Genomic DNA, 22,402 nt, shown 5'->3' with positions numbered 1-22,402 from the left:
GGTTTGTTTCACATAACCACATCCTACATGGCAATTATGTTAACAATGGCTTGGTATGCATCATACATTTAAAGCACCTGACTTCCCCCAAAGAATCCTGGAAACTATAGTTTGTTAAGAGTGCTGTAAACTGTAGCTCTGTGAAGGGTACATTACAGTTCCCAGGATTCTTTGGGGAAAGCCATGTGCTTTAAATGTATGGTGTGTATGCCATCAATGTTAATACTATTTAGTGTAAAAAATGTATTTTCTTAGTATCAAATAATGTGATCTGGGATTTCCTACAACAGAAATTCTATATCTTGAAGGGATATGTTTGCACAAATATATATATATATATGAATAATAACTACATATTTATTGAAGGGAAAAACTCAGAAGCCCTTGTAAATTATTTCTTGGTTATTGCTATTATTATTATCAGCAACAGCATTTTGTCATGCACAGTGGACATCAATTGAATAAGCACATACAGAGGTGTCTGGGCATATGGCACTTTTGAGGAAGTCTCCTTAAAAAGTTAGTGAAGCAAGTCCCTTCCCCCTCCCCATTATTAAAAAAAAAAATAAGATCACGGATTCCCAGTCATGAACCAGAAAGTGGTTCAAGATTTCTCTCTGATTAGCTGCACAGCATGGAGAGGAGGAAAGAGCAGGTACTGCTTGCCCAACTGAGCCCTATGCATAGAGTTCTTTTAAACCTGCATTTGCAACACTGCTTTGTTGTTTGCATTTCTGCATCAAAGAGGTTTTCATCAGAAGCAAACCCTCACTGTGCCTTTGAAAAGCAACCCAGTGGACAGCGAGGTGCTTAATTATCTGGCAAGGCTGCATTCAAGAAATACTCCAGAAGACAAAGCAGTGTTGTGGTTACTATAACAGCATTAAGACGTACACTGTAAACACAGCTAGTATGATCCAAGTCAGGCACAGCTTTAGCCTTTGGCATAAGGATTACATTGAGAGCCCTGAAGAGATTAGTGCTCAAGAGGGGCTGCATTTCATATTCGACCAAACAAAACCAGGCTGGGGTGGAGTATTACATCAGAATGACTTCATTGCCACAACATCCAGTTTTGCCATCGGCATCCCAAGGCACACAGATAGTTTCCTAAATGCACAGCCCTCTTCTCCATGTGACACAGAAGTGCTTCTGTGCTCCTGTCCACCCAGGGCATTGTGATCATTTCACTCAGGTTGTGTGCACAGAAAGAGCCATAAGACCTGTCATGAACCATTCAAAGTCCTGAAGCTTTTGCCGTAAATGCTTCTCACAATAGTAATAGCAACCACAGTTTGATGGCCACATCCAAGCACACACAGACAGACACACACACAGAGCCCAGAAAAGCATTACCTTGAATGCGTTCCTCTCATGGATCAGAAGAGGCAGGATAAAAAAACCACCCCCTAACACAGTCCCATCTGCCGAGAGTTCTTTCAATCCCACTTTGGTTACTGACTCTTAAGTTTGTGCTCTGAATAGAGGCTGTGTTATTTTAACCGCAGGATTTCTAGTCATGGGGGAGGAGAGATGGATTAGGTACGTTTGCAATCTAATGCTTCGCATTCACTGCAGGAGAAGTGAGCCAGCCCTAAAGCTCCACGGAAAGAAGAACTTTGTGTCAAGAGATACATTTCAAGAGACCCCCACAAGCCAATTATGCCTAAACCAACATGCTAAGGAACTGTAAAATTCCAGAGGAGTAAGATAACATAACGCTCGTGTTCTTTCCTAAATAAAAGGCATGTGTGGAATTTCATGCCAGAGACTGACACAAGGGAGGCTGAGCAGATGTGCTCCATGGGAGCTGACCTATGTACGGACACCCAAGTGTACCTGACCAAAAAGCATCCCCAGCACCTGCTAAAGAGCGTTTCAGCCGCCATATCATCCATCTGATGAGTCACTCTTGAGTAGAGATAGGGAAGACATGCAATTCAGTTTACATTTAAAGGTGACCCTACCTAATTTGCACTTTCTGAAACAATATCCGGGAGAAAACACAGCCATCTTTCTAAATTTACACTTCTCTGAATTTTGCAGTGCAGATCTCCAGCCAAAGAATGTGAACACAAATGCATATATTGATGAAAATATGAAATATGAAAATAACATAAAGAAATGTATTGCAAGAAATGGCTTAGCAAAAAAATGTATACATCATGCATATTAGGAGAAATTCGCACAAAAATGCAGATGAATTTTCATGCAGATTTTTTTAAAAAAATGCAAATTGATGTGGAAATATGGCAAACCAAACTTTAAGACTGGAAAACTGAGAAACTGAGAGAAACAAAATATTGACAAATTTACCCAGCTGTATGCTTGGGGCATGTCCACACAACAGCTTCTTGCCGTCTCAGCTGAATGCAGAAATGCACGACAGGATGTTTTGGGCACCACCAATTCAACATTTTAAAATGTTTCCTCATTTTTTGGGAGATCTGTCTATAATTGTCAAAGCTGAGTTGTAGACAGGTAGCAGAGGTGAGCTGGGAATCGGAGCCAGGAAGACCTTGTTGCTCAGATGAAGTCCCAACCCAGACAGAAACCCTTTGATAACCCTTCCTATCCAGGAAGATCCAGTAGTCAGCCTAAGTGGGCAGGGTCAGTCCAGAGTCTATATACGCTTCACTGCCAGGAAAATGTTCCATATTGCAGTTCTGATAGTTTTGACCACATAGAGCAGTTGCACAGAAAACAGAAAAGTTCCTGGCTCTAGCCCAGGCAGTTCCTGACAATAATGAAATGTAGCACTATTAGGGATGGGGGAGAAATTTGATTCAGTTATCATTTCAAGCCAAATTTATCAAATCCGCACTTTCCGAAATAGTATAAGAACTGAAACACAGCCATCCTTTGAAATTCGCACATATCTGAATTTTGCAATGAAACTCTCTAATCAAGCATGGTTTATAGAAATGCATATATTTAGGGGAAAGTACACAAAATGAATACATTGGTGAAAATAACATACAAAGATGAATTATATTAGGATAAATTGATTGCAGAAAATGTGTACATTAGTCAAAGGTGTATACAAAAATGTATTTATTAGGAGAAATTTGAACTAAAAATGCTGAAGAATTTTCATGAGGATTTTTTTTAAAAAATTGCAAATTGCTGTAGAAATGTGGAGAATTGAATTGAAGATTAGACACAGAGACACAGAGAGAACTGAAAACGACAGATTATTTCATCCCAAGTTACTATGGATCAAGTTTATTATCTATAAATTATTTCTCCTAAGAAATGAAATCCCAAGGGAAAATGGAACATTACCCTGATGGTAGGTTCACTCCATTGTTAATATCCTCCAGAGATAATAGTGTTTTAGTGTTTTCCAACTCTGTAATACTTAAAAACATTAAAATGATGCAATGAGAAAGGCCTCATTGTGAAAGCAACCTTGGTGGTTGCTTGGGGTGGCAATATTTTAATGGTACCAAGAAGCAGTGCATGATCCAAGTGGTACTCAGTGCATGATCCCAGGCAATTGTGCTGCACCTTTCCCTTGGTGACCTACTCAATTTGCTGCACTTGTGCAGTATATTAGTAGTAGGTAGTAGTAGTATTGCCTGCCCTTCACCATTAGGTCCCAGGGTGGGTTATAGAAATTTAAAATAAGTATTAAAAAACATTAAAACACATTACATTCACAGCAATAGGGTGAGTCCTGAAAACATACACCTCAAGTGCTGAGGTGCATTTTTAGCATTTGCCAGGGTAAAGAGGTGCATTTTTAGTATTTGCTGAAAACTGGATTGCGAAGGTGCCAGACACACCTCTGTAGGACGGGAATTCCATAACTTAGGGGCTGCCACAGTTCTCTCCCAGGACACCTTCCCCCAAACTTCGGAGGCTGGCAGAATTAGCAAGAAGGCCCCCTCTGCTGATCTTAACACCCGAGATGCTCCGTAGGGATGGAGAGGATCTCTTAGATATTTGGGGCCTAAGTTGCTTAGGGCTTTAAACACTAATTTGAGCAACCTGAATTGGACCCAGAAATGAACTGGCAACCAATACAACTGTTTTAGAACAGGGATTATATGAGTTCCAAAAGCAACCCTATCCAGTAATCTGGCTGCTACATTTTGGACCATTTTGGCAGTTTCCGAGTTGTCTTCAAGGGGAGCCCCACGTAGAGCACATTGCAATAATCCAATCTGAAAGTTATCAGAGTGTGGAACACTGTTGCCAGGTCATCTCTGTGCAAACTGGGCTGAGGTTGGTTAACCTGCTGGAGCTGGAAATATGGATTCCTAACCACTGAGGCCACCTGAGTCTCCAGTGACGATATAGATAGATTGTACATGAGAACCAGTGTGGTGTGGTGGTTACAGCATTGGGCTTGGACCTGGGAGACCAGGGTTCAAATCGCTGCTTGGTCATGAATCTCACTGGGTGACCTTCGGCCAGTCACTGTCTTTCAGCCTAACCGTCTCACAAGGTTATTGTGAGGATAAAATCGAGACGGGGAGAACCATGTTTGTATGCTGCCTTGAGCACCTTAGAGGAAAGGTGGGATATAAATGTAGTAGTAGTAGTAGTAGTAGTAGTAGTAATAATAATAATAATAATAATAATAATAATATGCCAGATCACATTCTGTAAATCCTAAGGGATCATGAGAAGTTATCCTGGAAAATTGAGTTACTTCATCCTTCATGAGGAAGCTCACTAGAACATACAGTTTGATTCACATTTGGAAGGTCTGTTGAGGTGTGTAAAACTGAAGTTTGTGCTTGTGTGGACTGATTTGGATGATCTATTCACAGTATGCATGGTATTAACTGTGCAGCAACAAAAACAGGTGCTACTTGTCAGGGGCATCCTGGCAGGACTTAGCCCCAGAGGTACAGGCCAGAGCTAATTCCAGTGGAAAAACCCAAAGAGTCATGTGAACTGGAGTCCCCAAGCACATCCCCTCAGGAAAGCAAAGCAAGTAAGTCAAGACTGGAACTCCAAGTTAGTTGCTGGGATGCACTCCTTGTCCTGTCCAAACCCACTGAAGTCAGACATGAACGTGGTGGTGTGCTTTTCTTTAGTAGATATAACAGAAAATTTCAATTCAGAGTGCTTCATGAATTGGCTTCCAAGTTACACAGAATTCAGCACCTTTTCTAGTAGTAACTAGACATGACTATACTGTGCTAAGATGTTGTCACAGCAACTAGTCACGCCCCCTCACCATGCTTAAGTAAGGATGGACAGGCACCCTACTTCTGTGAACTGTCATTGTTGACAACACGTGTGCACATGAATGCTCCTCCTCAGAGAGGCTGTAGGGGTGCATTGAATTTGCCGGCAGAACTGCCTCCACATACGAGGTGAGGGTGGCTGCTCTACCTCAGCAAGATCCTCCTCATCAGAGGGACGGGGGCTGAGCTTGGTTGGCAGCAAAGCGGGCATTGGAAGAGGATGAATCTTGAGCAGAGAGGCTGCTGCGTGACTGGGTTGAGCTTCCTCATGGGTAAGCAGAGCTATAGGGACGGAGCTATCACTGTCCATGGCATGAGAGCTTTCCGAATCCAGTGCACCTGTTGGCCCAATGCTGGAACTGTCATCCCATTCTCGTAGCTCCACCCCAGGGCCGGTGCCAGGCATGCCAGGGGCCAGCACCTGCACACATGCCCCAGCTGCCTACCTTTCCCCTGAAGGGCCCCTCCTAGGGGTCGGTGGGTGGGTAGCGCTCCCTTCCGGTGCCACCCACCCTAAGGAGGGCCCCCTTGGGCCTGGGCCCGACTTGGTTGCCCTCTGGTGCCGGCCCTGCATGCATTGGTAACCTCATGTTTGGACTATTGTAATGAGCTCTGTGTGGGGCTTCTCTGGTAGCTGGTCCAAAGTCTGCAGCTGATGCAGAACGCCACACCCTGGGTGGTGAGTGGTGCTCTTTATCAGGCCCCTGTCACGCCAGGGCTAAGGAGTCTGCGCTGGCTGCCTATTAGCCACCAAGCCAGATTTAAGGTTCTGCTGCTATCATAAAAAGCCCTAAATTACCCTGGACCAGATTACCTCAAAAACTGTCTTCCACTCCATTGCCTGGTAAGGGCATTACATTCAGCAAATGGAACCCAGTTAGCTTTGCCACAGCCTGATGATTATCAGCTTGGGGTAACACAGAGGTAGGCTTTTTCACTGGTGGCACCAGTGTTGTAGAATGCCCTCCCTGCCGAAATCTGAGAGACCCCATTACTGTTGGCATTCTGCTGGCTCTTGAAGGAATGCTTAGGCAAGCATTCCTTTGAACCTGACATTCTGATTTTATTCTTTTAATTTTTTAAACTTTTTTAATTGTCATGCTTTTTAACTAGCTTGTTTTATTGTATACTGTAATTCAGCATGTTTTATTGTTCTGACTGAATTGTTTTTGTACAGTTTAATTATAGCATATAAGCAGTATATACATTAAATAATGATAATGATAATGATAATGATAATAGTCATCACTCTTCCAACTTCCCCCTTCAGCTCTATCTAATTTTTAAGGGAGAACAAGGTGGATCACTGTGCCCACAAACATAATGTGACTAGAACAAAGGGCCAGAAAAATCTAGTCAGACTCAGTCCTGACATTTTTTGCCAACTGGTTGTGCAAACTTGCCCTATAAAGCAACACTGTCAAAAAGCACTTCCTAGGCTTCCACATTTGGATGCCAGAATGTAGGCAAAATCTCTGACTTGCAAGAGCAAAGAAGCAGCTAACATGTTTTAACACAGGCATGTGAACTAGAAATAATTACAGACCTAATTGAATGGAAGGATGAAATTGGTCCTGCAAAACTGGTTTGGAACATCTGGAATAGATCCTAGGCTTTTGAAAATATATGCCTAATGTTACTGTATTTCATGGCAATACAGCTTCGCGCTTCCGTACACACCTCAGAAGCAATTGTTAAAAACCACAGCCGTTAATAGCACTCTGTCCTCCCAGACGAATACCTTAAAAATAAAATAAAATAAAAAGCACACCCATGAGTTTGTTGGGGGGCGGGGGGCGGGGGCGGACACAGTGAAAACACAAGTCAATCTGAATCTGTCCTTTGAAGCAAAAGCACTTGGTTTTAGCACTATTTAGAGTAAAATCCAGATTTATAAATAAATAAGCACTCACACTGAGGCGTCATTTCACCCACCCCAAAAATGTAGGCATCTCTTTAGTCACAAGCAGAGCACAGATGCAAGAATGCTCCACAACCAGGGTAAGAAGGACAGGACAGCAAATGCGGCTGAAACTGTAAGGGGAATTTAAAGAAGCTGAACGGACTGTAATTATCTACCCTGGAACTGGGCCAATATGTCAAGACTAATACCCTTAACTCTAGTGAAAATGACATGGTGGAAGAGAGCCAGTCCTCTGCTAGTGTAAGCCTAACATGTACAGCTCCTCTGAGACTCCAAACAGCATCCTCCAATTAAGGGAAGGGCTCAAATTTACTTAATGATAATCACAAAACAGTTAGATCTTTCAGCCCAAAGCCTCGCTTGCCCTTTTACTCCACCTAGTGGCCAGAGGAATTTGTTGATCAATTTCTTAATGGGCAAAGTGACAACTCCAGTTATTACTGCTGAGAGTTTGTGAACAAAATCAGAGATGTCAAAGGGCTATAATTTGACTTCCTGCCTTTCCCTTTCTTTTTTAAAAGCAGTATCTCTATTGGATCAGGCTCACAGTGCCAGGGAAGAGGAGAACTGTAGTTTGTTAAGGGTACTGAGGGATGTTAGGAGATCCCTATTCCCTTCACAGAGCTACAGTTCCCAAAGGTCCCAGGGAAGAGGAATGGATTGTCAAGCCACTCTGGAAATTGTAGCTCTGTAAGGGGAATAGGGGCTTCCTAATAACTCTCAGCACCTTTAACAAACTACAGTCCCCAGGATTCTTTGGGGGAAGCCATGACTATTTAAAGGAGTATGATACTGGTTTAAAAGGAAGGTGTGGATGTGGCCTTAAATGGATTGAAGAATGAACATTTGTGGAACAATGATTATGGGGACTGTGGAAGAATAGGAAGGGAGCCACAGCAGTGTGGTATTTCCTTGTTAGTGAAAGGCCTCCTTCCAAATATTTCACAGGCGTCACTGAATTTATCCACAGCATATCCATGTCAATATCCCAGTTTTGCAGATAATGAACTAAGCCCCAGAGAAGCTGAATAACTTGCTCAAGGCTATTCGTTATCTCAAAGACTTTCATTTTTCTCCATTAGCTGGAGTTTATTTTTGTGCTTCCTTACTTCCCGCTTTCATCCTAGTAGATTATTTGATTGATACATCAGCATTTTAAATAAAACCAAGAAATAGGCCAGACATTGTCATCTACCTACCATTTGCCCACTACAAATGGCATCAGAACTTTACAAACAATGTAGCCTCCGCTAAACTAGCAGACATTGCCTTCACTGATAACAAAGTGGAGGTTAGACACAGCCTGTCCTAAAACTCTTGAAGATTCAAAGCCTACGTGGATGTTAAAGGGGACATGAGGTAGTCACCAATTTGCATCTCCATGCTGTCTCCCCAGTAATGTCTTGTAAAATGCATGATGTTTTATTGTCTCTCATTCAAAATTTCCCTGCCACCAATGAACTGGATTGTGTTTCTTTTAAGGACATAACTGGAAACGAAGGCGGGGAGAGATGCAAGTCAATGTCAGCCACACATCACCATATTACCTAGTGAAGCCCTTAAAGTCAGAGTCTGGGTGTACAAATAACCCAGGAATGGGGAACCTCAGGTCCCGGGACTAAATGGAGATCACCCAGGACTCTCTGTCTGGCCATCAGGACTCTCTCCAGGTCACACCCTCTTTCCCCAGCCAACATCTCTTACTGGCCCTGGTTTGCACCCCCCTTGAGTGTTTTGCTTGGATGGAATGTGCCCTTGAAGAGCTCTGATAATGTGTCCTGCTTGCCAGGATGGGGGACAGAGAGTGGTGTCTGAATGTGTGTAGAACCTAGCCTACTGTACTTCACCCACCACTGGCACATGGCCACTAGAAGGTTGCCCAGAAGGAAAAGTGGCTGTTGAGCTGAAAAAGGTTTCCCAGTCCTGGTGGAAAGGAAAAGACCTTAGACTTTGACAGGGTGAGCTTTTCTTTTTCCTTAAAGGAAAACAACTCCCTTCATGCTTCCCCAAAAACCATTCAGGGCTTTCTTCTATCAACTACTTGACATCTTATTCATTTGATGACAAGTGGTTTCCACATTATGTTCTTTGGGATTTGGGATTGCCAGAAAGCTTATCAAGGTTCTTTTCTGTAAAGATAAGTAATGACAAACCCACTTCCCACAAAGATGGTTGTCTATCGCTACCAAACTTACTTTACAATGTGTAGCTGCAGCTTACTGTTATTGCTGGGTGTGTTCTCGGTAGAGCTGAGCTGAATCTGTTAAGCAGAAAATTATCCTAAGGATAATTCTCAGATGTTTTCTTTTTCTCTCACACACCATCCTTCTTTAGAAAAAGAAGGGCATTTTGCAGAATCTTCTCTGAAAATTTTCCACCATGGTTTGTGTGGGCTGCCATTTCCATAATGCCCTGGAACAATGCTAGACCCAGGGTACTGTGAAAGATGCAAAATGTGAGTCAAGCAGCCAGCACAGTTGTTGCTACTGCCATTTGCAGGGGAAGTAAAAAGAAAAAGAAAAAAATAGAAAGCCATTGGCTTGTGGTCTTGTAACTCCCTGCTAAGTTAGGCTGCCTTGGTGGATGACACTGTGAGTCTCTGTATCTCTGGCATTTCACAGGACCAAGCTGCCTGTGTGTTGGCACTGTGTGGCTGTGATATATCCCTGGGATTTCTGGTGCCAGGGCACTGGGAGAGTTGCGTATCAGGGTTTGTGGATCATGCCCTGCACTTTTCAACTTCTAATGTTTCCTTTTCACAGATTGATTTACCCTGCTTCTCAAAAGCAACCTGGCATGTACTACAATGCCCCTCTTCCATGAGGTATAATGTAGCTTTCAACATTTATCTAGAAGCTGGGGTGGGGGGAAGCATAAAAAGAAACAAATACCTAACAAAAACACTCTGCCTTCTGTCCTTTCCAACTTACATTTTTTAGAAGAAACCACCCAGTGTGTTTTACATAATTATAAGAGCTGAAGGCTCAAGTATCAATCTATTTTGGTAAGTACACTTTAAAATATCTACCTTCTGCAGAAGGAAAATATTTTTATTTTAAGTCAGACTTTTAGAAAAGAATCTTGGTCTCAAGCATATGGTCTTTTTAATTCATCACAAGGAAATTGTGGGGGAAATCAGGAAAAAAAAACCCTGTTCTGAGGTGGGTTGCAGTTTTCTGTGTGAGTTTGTTTTAAAGGAGCCCGTGTGGTATAGTGGTTAAGGTGCTGGACTACGACCTGGGAGACCAGGGTTTGAATCCCCACACAGCCATGAAGCTCACTGGGTGACCTTGGGCCAGTCACTGCCTCTCAGTCTCAGAGGAAGGCAATGGTAAACTCCCTCTCAGTATCGCTTACCATGAAAACTCTAATCATAGGGTTGCCATAAGTTGGAATTGACTTGAAGGCAGTCCGTTTCCATTTTCCATTTTGCTTTAAAGATGTATTTGACTCAGCAATACAACCCCCACCCCAAAAACCCCTTTTTCAAAGCTGATGTTTCACACATTAAAAAGTAGTGATAAATATGAATTGCCTTTATTCTCATGTACTGCATAAATTATTTGACATGAGGCAGGCGCCTTTGCTATATTATTTTCGGCTCTTGCTTTAAATTTTTTGTTTAGGCAAGCCTATCTAGACAGACACATAGATGTTTTAATCTTTTTAATCTACTGCTGTTTTAATTGTTTTAAAATGTTTTAATTACTTGTTTTTAACTGTTTTTATTGATAATATTAATGTTTTTTGTAAACTGCTAAGAGATTTTCTACAAGAAAATGGTGTATACATTTTGTTAAATAAATAAAATAAATTTGTGCTTTTGGACTGTCTAGAACTCACAATTTTTGGAAACAACCAGTTTTAGTGCTTAGAGATGTTCTACAATAAAGCAGCATATAAATTTTGTTAAACAAATAAAATAAAATAAAACAAAATTGTGTTTTTGAACTGTCTGGAATGTTATAATTGTTTCCAAAAATTGTGGATTCCAGGCAGTCCAAAACACAAATTTATTTTATTTATTTAACAAAACTGATACACTGTTTGATTGTAGAAAACCTCTAAGCACTAAAACTAATTGTTTTCAAAAAATGTGAATTCTAGACAGTCCAAAAACCCATCTGTCAGGAATGAACATTGGAATTATATAAAGAATAACTTGCGGGGGTGGGGGGGATAATGAAAGTGGAAGGCAAACAAAGCTGGAAGCCTACCAAATTGTATAAGTCATGTACAATTAAGACATATTAGCACAGAAAGTGACACTTGCGATTTCATGATTTTCTACATTATCTTTGGTTTCATTACAGCACAGGTGGATCACTTGAAGAGAAAATGCCACTCACTAAAAGAATAACATCCCCCCTGTGTTTTAAAACTTTGGCTGTGCAATCCTGCCTCAAAGATGATGACAATGATAGTGACACTAGGATATACCTATATTATAAACCTGGTCTCAGATGTTAATGAGATTTGCACAGTTAAACAGGATTTTCCTCCGCAAAATGTAACTGTGGGAGATGATTGTCTATATCAAAGAATTTTCAAAAACAACAAAGAGGTTTGTTGCACCTTAAAGACTAACAGTTTTATTATAGAATAAGCTTTTGTGGACTCAAGACCATTTTGTCAGATGCATGAAATCTTGGAGAGATACCACTAGTTAATGTGGACAATACTGAGCCATATGGCCCAATGGTCTTACTCAGGATAAGGCAACTTCCTGTGTTCCTATGAAGTGAAATCTTTCGCAGATTTCTTCATATAATTGGCAGGTATATAAAGATGAAAATTGTAGAGTGGATGTTGAATGCCAATAAGATGCAAAAACTACAGTCAATGGATTGCATTCAACTAAGTCCTGCTCAGAGTAGACCCACTGAAATTAATGGACCTGTGTAAGTCATGACCATTATTTTCAGTAGGTCTACTCTGAGTAGAATGAACATTAGATATAACCCACAATAATTGGAACTTAAATGTATGTTGAATTGGCACAACTTTAATCTTTAACAGTAGCAACTAGACTCCTTTGGGAGGAAGGGCAGGGCATCATTATCATCATCATCAATTAGTCACTTTCCTTGCAAAAGTGAGGAAAATCTTTTCTCACAATTTAACCCACAAGTGATGGCACTGAACTTTTTTATTTGTTATAATACAATGTGAAATAGGTGAATTACAATTCTATTTTGTAGTTTTTAAAAATGTTTTTAAATCTTCTGATATGTTCCTTTTTATTGTGGAATTTAAAGTTCATATAATAATGAGCTTTGGGTGCTGAACTGAGGAAAAATGTACTTTCATACATGCTAAAAGTGCATAGGATAAAATGCAGATCTGAGTGTGTGATCTGTACCCTGCAAATATTGAATGAATGATTTATTTTGATCAAAGATCAGTACATAAAAAGCATGAGTAAACAAGACCATATAAAGTACATAAAACCATAAATGAGTAAAAAGTACAAAATTAAAATCAGTATCAAATTTCCCATATAAGGTCATTTATCATTGTTTTCCAACATTAGATAGCAGCAGCACAGAAACTAGCCACTCTTACTGTAACCTGTGGACTCCTGTCTGCCAATAAGTGTGTTAAGTAACTAGGTAAGTCCAGGGTGCTTTGTAAAATTGTGGTAATAAAAGAGTGGCGGAGATCCCTATAAAAGGTACAATACAATGAAATGTGACCTACAGTTTCCACTTCCTCCATTCCACATGGACAAACCAGCTCGTGATAAGATACCCTTGTATATCTTCCCTCCAGGAGGGCGGATGGAAGTACATTAAACCTGGCGGCTGTAAAAACTCTTCTATTTTGGGGGGTATTCAAATTTGTTAAGTAATGCATGGGCATCAGTGTCCTACCGTTATCCCTGAACTCAGGGTGCCCACCAGCAAGACTCAAATTATTTTGTAGTTCTATATCCCAAATTCGCTGTTGGATAGTGGTTTTCGCTTTAGCATATCCAAGAACAAGAACAGCACAAGGGGTAAATCCCAGATTTTGCAATTTCTCAAACAACGAGCTTTTTCATCTTGATGGATGTGCCTCAATCAGTGTCAAAGGGGCCAAACCCACAGGAGAAAAAATCAGCTTCAATCAATAATGAAGCCTAAGAATCCAAGCACGAGCTTCAATAGAGATTAGCCCCTGCAAATATTGAGGATACAGACCATGTGTACAGAGCCTTCATGTAATGGGATACATGTGCATAGCCCTCTGTGCAGATGTTCTGATGAATGTATGGAGGCTGGGGGTGAGGGCAAGGTAACAGATACAAGCCTACACCCCTATGCATTCATGTGTATCCTGATGAAACATCTCCACAGAGCTAAGGTAAAAAAGGAATGACTGTTGAAAATTTTTCTTTCGCAGCGTAAGAAAAGAACAGAGAGCAATCAACTTGCAAAATCATCCTATCACCCCAAATATTTCTACATGCATATACTTGGCAAGAAGGTCTTACATTAATTGACTTCTACTATGGTCGTATGTCAAAAGCATACATGGCTTTTTTAAATAAAATAAAATAAAACAAGTTTCTTCCCAAAGGTGACAAACAGTGAGTTTGTTTCTTTTTGGCAGGTCTCGTTTTACTAATCTACACTCACTAGGCATGTTTCTGACAGCTCCCTTGTAAGGCGTGCAACAAAACAGACAGTATGAATTGCTCTTGGGGTGCTTCCAGACTGTTGCTATGTCAGGTTGCATAATTAAAGCTGATTTGGATCTGTTGCACAACAAATCAGCTCTCCCATCCTGAAAACCGGACTTTTTCTGATGAAGAAAGCAGCAGGAAAATGCACTGCAAAGTGTGGGATAACATTTGCTTGATGCAACGTTATCTAACCTTCCTGCCACCAAATCTAATCTCCCTGCAGGATGAATATAAGCGGAGCAGTGGAATCTGTTCCGGGTTTTAGTCCAGACTTTCAAGGAGCAAGACAGCTTGAAAGTTTGGACTAAATCCTGGAGCAGATTCCACTGCCCCACTGACATGGGAGCCACCAGCTGCCACTGGCCATACTTCTTCTTTTCATGCTTTCTGTGCGACAGATGCATGAGTTTCCACTTCACACATTGCAATGGAAGCACATAAGACAATTGTGCTTCCTCTGTTTTTTGGCCACTTCCTGCAATGTGTGAAAGAGCCCTCTGTTTCATATCTATACACAGGAGAATAGTGACAACTTTCCCTCTTTTTTCAGCTGTGGGGGAACATCTTCTTCAAACACTGTCCTGGGAGAACTCTATTCCTCAGAAACATCTTGGTTCTTTCAAATGTTCCACATTTCCAAAACTGAAATCACGTCCCAGTCTGAAATAGGTGAAAACTTATAGGACGGGTCATCATTCACACAGATTTTATCCACTTTCCTACACATAAAATATTCTTTGTAAGGAAGTACATGATACGTGAAGCAGCAGTCACCCAAAGCTAAATCTCACCATTTTAAAGAAGCAATGTGAAACCTTTTTATTTGGCTTTTGGTGAGCAGGATTAAGCTATTAGCACAAATTCTGGTTTTTTAAGACTGATTTTTATCTGGTGTTATTTTAAAACTATGGCCCACTCCAAGCCCTAGGGATGAGGCAGGCAGAATCAGAACTACATAAATATATAAATTTCTTTCTGCATAGCTAAAGGAGAATATTTATGGAACTTTGTGAATTATAACTTAACTGCACCAAACAGCAAAGTGAAAACATACTTTGCAAGTCTTGTGAACTTTCTTATCCTCAGTGGGAAAGCTGCCATGTTTTTAGGCACTGCAGAACTACCAAGTTTATTAATATGGATGAGCTTCCTAGAGTTCATGCCTGGTACATCTCAGGATTAATTCAGAAGAATACTTCTTTGCTCAGAATATTGATACCTGCCTCACATAAAGGTGCTTCCAAATGGGAATTTCTTGTGGAATTGATATTGTACATGCCCACCATTTTTTTGTGGCACCCACCTGATGTCATTGTCATAAAAATGCCAGTCTTTACTTTTTAAAAAAACATTTGCTCTGGATATCCACTTACCACGGAACAAAGCTTGGAAAAGTTACTTTTTTGAACTACAACTCCCATCAGCCCCAGCCAGCATGGCCACTGGATTGGGCTGATGGGAGTTGTTGTTCAAAAAAGTAACTTTTCCAAGCTCTGCCACGGAATATCTAATAAGTAAAAATAACCCATTATACATCTGCAGTCACTGCAGGTGTGGTTGTGTGTATGGTGATGTGTTGGTACATCAGGTGGTCTCTGTCAACACTTCCCTACTTCCATTTGGTTTGATCATCATGTAACCACAACCTAGCTATTTTGTTTCCAGTGACTCCCAAACAAAGGTCACCTCTTTTCACTGGTTGCTGTATGCCAAAAGCGTGCATGCCCAGGTAAGAGGAGATATTCTCTCAAGATCTCCACATGGTAAATGGGGGGGGGGGAATTACCTGGAAGACTTAACTGAAGCTAGGGATAAAAGGATCTGTCAGTGTCAGTTCTCTCAGTTTCTAATTTTTCCAATCTTAAATTCACTTCACATTTCTGTAGCAAAGTGTGATTTTAAAAAAATTCTCATGAAAATTCTTCAGTGTTTTAGTGTGAATTTCTCCTAACAAATACATATGCAGTTTTGACTAGTATACATATTTTTCAAGCAATGTTCCCTAATATAATGCATTTTGTATGTTATTTTCACAAATATATTCATTTTTATTCATGCTTTCTCATAATTTATGCATTTTTGTAAACATTGGTTGTTTGGACAACTGCATCATAAAATTCAGATAAGTGTACATTTCAAAGAATGGTTGGGGTTTGGTTCTCATATTGTTTTAGAAAATGCATATTTGATAGATTCACCTTTAAATGCAAACTGAATTGAAATTCTCCCCCATCTAGGGTTGCCAGGTCCATGGCCTGATCCTGATCCTGTATCTTTAGGAGAAGAGAAGGTCAGCCAAGTGCAGGTGTTCCTGCAACTCTGTAATGGGGAAAACCACAAGGTGGAATTCTCCCTCCCCCCTCCACAATTTTTTGAAGATACAGAAGACCTCTCAGAGGCTGGGCCTGGCAACCGACAGGTCTTCTGTATCTTTAATAGTTGGGCAGGGGAAAGAGAGAATTCTACCTTGTGGTTTTTCCCATTAGAGTGTTGCAAGAACACCTGCACTTGGCTGATTTTCTCTTCTCCTAAAGATACAGGATCAGTCTCAGGCCAACAACCTGGCAACCCTACCCCCATCCCTAATTGTAGTACATGCTCTGGGCTTAAAAAAAAATGAAATACAGAGGTCTTGCACATGACTTCTTTATTGCTCTTGCACAAAACCTCAGAGAAGTTTACAAGACAAATGGAAATGGATATTGGCCCTTCCCCACAAAAACACTAGCCTCCATTTTGCCCATTGTGAATTATGATATCACTGCTTAAAGCTACTCATATTTGCTCAGCTAGCTATCATGTTCACAATGGACAAAATGGAGGCTAGCGATTTTTTTTTAAAGATGGGTGCACACAGGTACAGAAATATCTGCCCACATTCTGATACTCTCTGCCCACTGGGTTGGATTGCAAGTGACAGAATATCAATGAATGAATATTATGACTGAAAAAAAAGAGAATGCATGGAAGCTAACATGTCACACATGTACACAGAAAAATCTGAATGACCATTTGCAGTATAAAGTCCCTGTCTGGCAGCATCCTAAGAGGTCTCTTGGGAATACTCAAGTACAACCTTCCTCAATCTGATGCCTTCCGGATGTTTTGGGCTACTTCTCCCATCATCTTTGACCATTGGCTGGGACTGATGCAAGTTGTAGTCCAACAACATCTGGAGGGCACCAGGTTAGGGAAGACCAATGCTCAAATATCAGGGTCAACCGATTTGCTTTGGCCAGTAACTCACAGGTGCTATATGTATTTTCACATGGCCAAGTCATCTATAAGGAAACAATTTGCAAGGAGTGCACTTGAGTTGTAAAGCATACAATTCAGAGCTGTTAAGAAGCAAAGCAGAGTAAAATCAGGACTCTTCTCATCAATGGTAGAAAGAGCTACAGACAGCAAAGAGCAAAGAAATAGTGCAGAAGTCATGCAGACCTAAATGATGTCAGACCAGCAGAAGTCATGCAGACCTAAATGATGTCAGACCAGCAGAAGTCATGCAGACCTAAATGATGTCAGACCAGCATTAAAAGCTTTGTGTGAATTCTTGATAATGTAGATTATGAAGAACAATATACTTTTCACTGGTTGACAACAGTGTAATCCTAACAGTGTAATCCTAACAATGTCTACTGAGAAGTAATCCCTATTGAATACAATGGGGTTTACTCCCAGGCAAGTGGGGTTAGGATTGGAGCCTAGATTTTTTTGCCTGAAATTTCAACTAAGTGGGGAACATACTGAATTTCAAGAACTCTACAAAATACTTCATACTTGGCAAGAATGGTCACTACAGATGTAAAGTTCATGGAGAGAAATGTATAGAATATTTAAGACCATCAAAGTTACGACAGGCATACAAAAAGCTCCATAGAAATATATATGTGGAACTATAAAATAACACTTCCCTAATTCCATTCACCCAAAATCTTGTAGAATATTAGAGGAAATAATATACATCTCCAACATCCTCAACATTATGATAAAGTGATCCATTTAACAGCACCAAGAGAAGGTCCACAGATGTAATTTCATCCTTCAAATTTCACGGGTTTGCAAGGTTAAGCTAGATGCTCAAGTTTGTTTTTGAGACTAAGTATATAACATCATTGACGCATTAATGATTTCATAAGGGAAAGGTATGATCGTTGTATATAAAATACTGCCTCATTATGATGTTACAATTAGAGAGCATAGGATACTGAGCAGAAAAGGTTCTTCAAAATCCATCTTGGAGGCCCTATCTGCATTAGACATTTAAAGCACTATGATACCACTTTGAACAGTCATGGCTTCCCCCAAAGAATCCTGGGAACTGTCATTGTTCAGGGTGCTGTTAGGATACCCCTATTCCCCTCATAGATCTAAAATTTCCAGAGTTCCCTGGGATGAGGGATTGACTGTTAAGCCACTCCCGGAATTATAGCTCTGTGAGAGGAAGAGGGGTTTCCTAACAACTCTCAGTGGCCTTCACAAACGACAGTTCCCAGGATTCCTTGGAAGAAGCCATGTCTGTTTAAAGTGGTATCATAGGGGTTTAAATGTCTGGTGCAATTGGGTCCAGAGACTGAATAAACTGGTGAAGTCCATAAACACGAAAATTTTCATGGTGTAGTGTGGCACAGTGACTACAGTGTTGGAGCACAAAGATCCAAATTCAAATCCTTGTTTAGTCACGAAACTCACAAGTGACCTCAGCCAGTCACTATCTATCACTATATCTCTACCTACAAGAGGTGATGTGAGGATAAATTGGGAGATATGTAAGCTGTTCTGAGCTTGTTGGAAGAAAAGTGATATAAAAATGCAATCTGTAATTTTTAATAGTGCCTGCTTTACTTTTTTTTTAACAAGGGTCTCTATATTTTGTGAGGTAGGGCAACAGTGAAATGGGAAGTTTTGCTTTGAAAGAAAAGGTATCCTCCATGTTTACTGGGAGATAAATCTCAGTAAGGAATCAACAATGCTTATTGCTGAAAAGCTTTTTTAACATTAAGCCTCAGTCCTGGAACCTGAGAAGTAGTAAGGAGGGAAGTCATCTGGGAATGTGCAGACTGTGGACCCCTCCAGACTGGTATTTTATTGTGGGTATATTCTGCAACATGTTCTTGCCTAATAGTGCATTAGTGGTGGATTTATTCTGCTTTAGTTTGACCTGCAATGCTTCCCCAGTGCTACCACATTATTGCTGTCTGAAGGGGCTACAGCTTAACAAAAGCAGAACAAAAATAAACCACATTTGTGGTATAAAAAGTTATGGGATTTTAGCAGGTTGTGGGATACACATTGATTGGAACTGAAGCAGGGTGACCAACCCAAACCTTTAGCAGGCACAGTTTTGAAAGTTGGATTGCATATGACTGCCCTGATAACATCTTGAGCACAAATCATGATAACTGTGCAATAAAATGGATGTCTGGAAGGGCCCTGTGTCTTTTTCCCAGCATTGAATAAACATGGCAACAAATCCTACCCATCTAGGCTGGGAGGAAATGCCACAGTGTGTGATTTGCCATTCCATTTTCAGCTATGAGGTGTTTTTCCCCTAGGATGTGGTAACTTGTTATGGTACCATATCAAGCTTTTCAATCCCAACTTCTTCACCTTACAGAAACCAAGAGGGCAAACTTAAAACCTGGCTGTGGGAATCAGTCATCTCCCCTTGAATCACCACAGATACTCCTGCCAATCACCTCAGGCAAGTAAGATGCCCAAAATGGAAACCAAGCTTGGATGTGAGAGCTAAGAGGCTCCCATTGGTGGTGACTTGCAATGTCATGACTGACTGAACTTTTGAACTGACCTTAATTCTTTGTACCTGGTCAAAATCACTTGGCGCTGTGTGAGAATAGGATCCAGGCCTACTGACAGCAGCATTTAATTACTAGTTATCAATGAGCCCCCCTTCTTGGCTGAGGGAGCAAGAGAGAATGAGTTCTGGTGGCCTTCTTGGGGCCTTTTAACATTTTTGAACGATGACAACACAAGTGAGGGAACTGTACACATTTTTGAGTGAAGCACTACATGTGTTTAACCCCTTCACATGGCAATACATCTTATGTTTGTTTGGACTGTTTTTTTAAAAGACATGACAGCAAGATTTTGCCTGAATAGGCCCATCCATTAAGAGTTGCCCTGGGCAACAGCATCATAGAAGATGATTTATCTTTCCATTTTGTAGATATTGTGCAGTGTGCCAGTAGTATCTCAACAACCATTTTTCCCTTTCGTGCCTTAAAGCTCAGCAAGGCAAAAGGTTAACCAGCACTCAGTCAAGCTTTACTACAAAGCCATAGTTCTAAAAAGGAGCCTGTGTGCGTGTTTGCTTGCATGTGCATGTGCACGCAAGCACAAATTGTAGAGAGAGACTGGTCACATCTTTCAAGAACAAAGGTCTTGAAGAATACGAGCCAATGCCACCAGCTTTTGTTATGTATCCATCTAGATCTAAATATGTTTCATGATTATCTCCCCCCAATTGCTGTTGTTGTTCATTAGTTGTGATACTGACAAATCAAGCCTGTTAAAATGACCATCTTATCTCATTACTCCATCGCCAGGGACTCACTGTCACAAAGACTCACAAAGAAAGTTCATAACTTATTTTCACTTAATGAGAGTTCCCAAAGAGAGAGAGATCACATCCACACCATACATTTAAAGCATTCTTATACCACTTTAACAGTCATGGTTTCCCTCAAAGAATCCTGGGAACTGTAGCTTGTTAAGGATGCTGAGAACTGTTAGGAGACCACCTTAGAGAGCTACAGTTCCTAACACCTTTAGACTTCCAGACATTGCTGAACTACAACTCTAGGGATGGGGTTCACTGCCTAGTTCCGATAGTTTGGATAGTTCGTCGTTCGATCCCGATCCACCCTTTTTTTGTTTCTGCTTGCTTTGGCACTTGCCGATTTGATGCACTGGGGGGTGGGGGTGAGGGTGATTCCAGACACTTTTTTTTGGTGGTGGTGGTGAAAATAAATTGCATAATTTTTAACGTAAATACTTACGTAAATGATCACAGTGTTCCACTCCCCCCCTATTTGCACATCAATGAGGCAGATAATTGCTTTTGAGTCTGTCTCTTGCCTTGGGCTAACTGATGTGCTGCTTAATGATTCCCCTCACTTTCGCTATTCACTATCCTTGTTTTGTTTGAAGTGCTATTTTAACATCTTTTTTCCTGCTAAATTCTAAGCTTTCTTAATTAAAAAACAGTGTTACAAATGCAGCAACTTAGAGGAAATAACAAAGATACTTGCATAACATAGGAGGGGGAATCGGGGGGGGGGGATCTGTGCCGATTGCAGCTGTGGCCACGAAAAATCCATGCTCATTACAGCTGCAGCCTGCCATAAGAAATCAGTGCCGGTCTGAAAAGATAGCGGACTGTCAACTTCAGTTGAGATCTGGCACTAAGTCCCTACTGCAGGCTATGCTTAGAGGCTTGCCAGGTATATGAACCCATTAAATAAACCAGTTGTATTACCAACACCTTATGACACCTAAATGAGTAATCAGATTCAACAGGCAACATAATATGTTTAGTACATTGCTACAGTCACTTCTTCAGATGATGGGTCTTGCAACAGGATTCAACCAGACACAGTCCCTTTCCTTACATTTCTTTCCTTCTGACTGGCTTCCTTTTCCCTTCTTTTCTGAATAGCCAAGCTTCTTATATTCATGCTGTCTTCAGAAAGGCAATATATAAGTCTTGCAAACACATCCAAACTCTGTTTCACTCTAATTCTCTCAGGACTCCTTTTTACCATCTGCTTTCTTTGAATCTAGGTTCCTGCAGATACATTGTTGATACTAACAAGAAACATTAGAGTCACTTTAGTAGAAAGGATAATTACTCCTTACAAATGGGTGATGATTTAAGTGTCTTCTTCCTAGAGGCAAAACTCTCATAGTTTATTGAAGATAAATCCCAGCCGGCAGCAGACTCAGAATTGGTTTCTTCAGTAGAAACCTAAGAGAATGTGAAAGCATTTTCCCTGTGTAATTGATCCCATACAAAACAGCTAAACTTAATTTAGCAGGAGAGAGGACTCTTTGATGAATAAACATGTCATCAAGAGAACCAAATTAGTATTGGATTTACACACAAGCCAAGTAAGTTACAGTTTAAGGTCTTAAACTATGAGGAACCTCTAAATAAAAAATAAATACTAATTTTGGTACATTAAAATTACTAAATTCAAAATGCTGGTTTAAAGCTATAAATCTCTTTACAGAGCAGAACCTCAGTACCTCCTGCAACGCCTCCCCTGATATGAGCCTATCTGGACCCTCAGAACTTCTTCTGAGGCCCTTCTCCAGGTCCCGCCTCTGACAGAAGCTTCACAAGGGAGAGAGGTTTTGAGTTATGGCTCCTAATCTGCCTGGTGCCTTTGTTGGCACATTTTCGGCATCAGGTATAGACAGATGATATTTTGTTAGTGTGCTGCTGAGCTTCCTGTAGCTCTTACAGGACTTATTTGTTCTGTTTGTATAGTTTTATGTATTTATGTATTTATACTTAGGTTTTTAATGTGAAGTTGCTTGGAAATCTCTGGGTAACAAGGCTTGGAGACATTCAGGTAACAAGGC

General features: G+C 40.7%; 1 protein-coding gene and 1 long non-coding RNA gene across 4 annotated transcripts in view; one reads left to right on the top strand and one right to left on the bottom strand.

The window, feature by feature from the left end:
* Positions 1-1,445, bottom strand: part of JCAD (junctional cadherin 5 associated) — a 96,451-nt gene extending 95,006 nt beyond the window's left edge. Inside the window, exon 1 of one of the 2 annotated variants that reach the window (XM_061586014.1) lies at positions 1,357-1,445. The gene's annotated coding sequence lies outside the window, so the exon portion shown is untranslated. The remainder of the gene's footprint in view (positions 1-1,356) is intronic. The other variant, XM_061586010.1, reaches the window with a different exon arrangement.
* A 7,566-nt stretch (positions 1,446-9,011) lies between these two features.
* Positions 9,012-13,594, top strand: LOC133365462 (uncharacterized). Of its 2 annotated transcripts, none has more exons than XR_009758220.1 (5): positions 9,012-9,086; positions 9,891-9,952; positions 10,068-10,132; positions 11,442-11,692; positions 13,513-13,594. It is a non-coding gene; the product is annotated as an uncharacterized LOC133365462 (long non-coding RNA). The 2 variants fall into 2 exon arrangements; XR_009758219.1 differs by lacking the exon at positions 9,012-9,086 and adding an exon at positions 9,499-9,583.
* Positions 13,595-22,402: the final 8,808 nt, after the last annotated feature.

This window comes from Rhineura floridana, chromosome 10, assembly GCF_030035675.1.
Source record: "Rhineura floridana isolate rRhiFlo1 chromosome 10, rRhiFlo1.hap2, whole genome shotgun sequence".
In the NCBI taxonomy this organism is placed as follows: Eukaryota; Metazoa; Chordata; class Lepidosauria; order Squamata; family Rhineuridae; genus Rhineura; species Rhineura floridana.
Note: the sequence above shows the minus strand (reverse complement) of the source record. Positions and strands in the feature narration are given on the sequence as shown.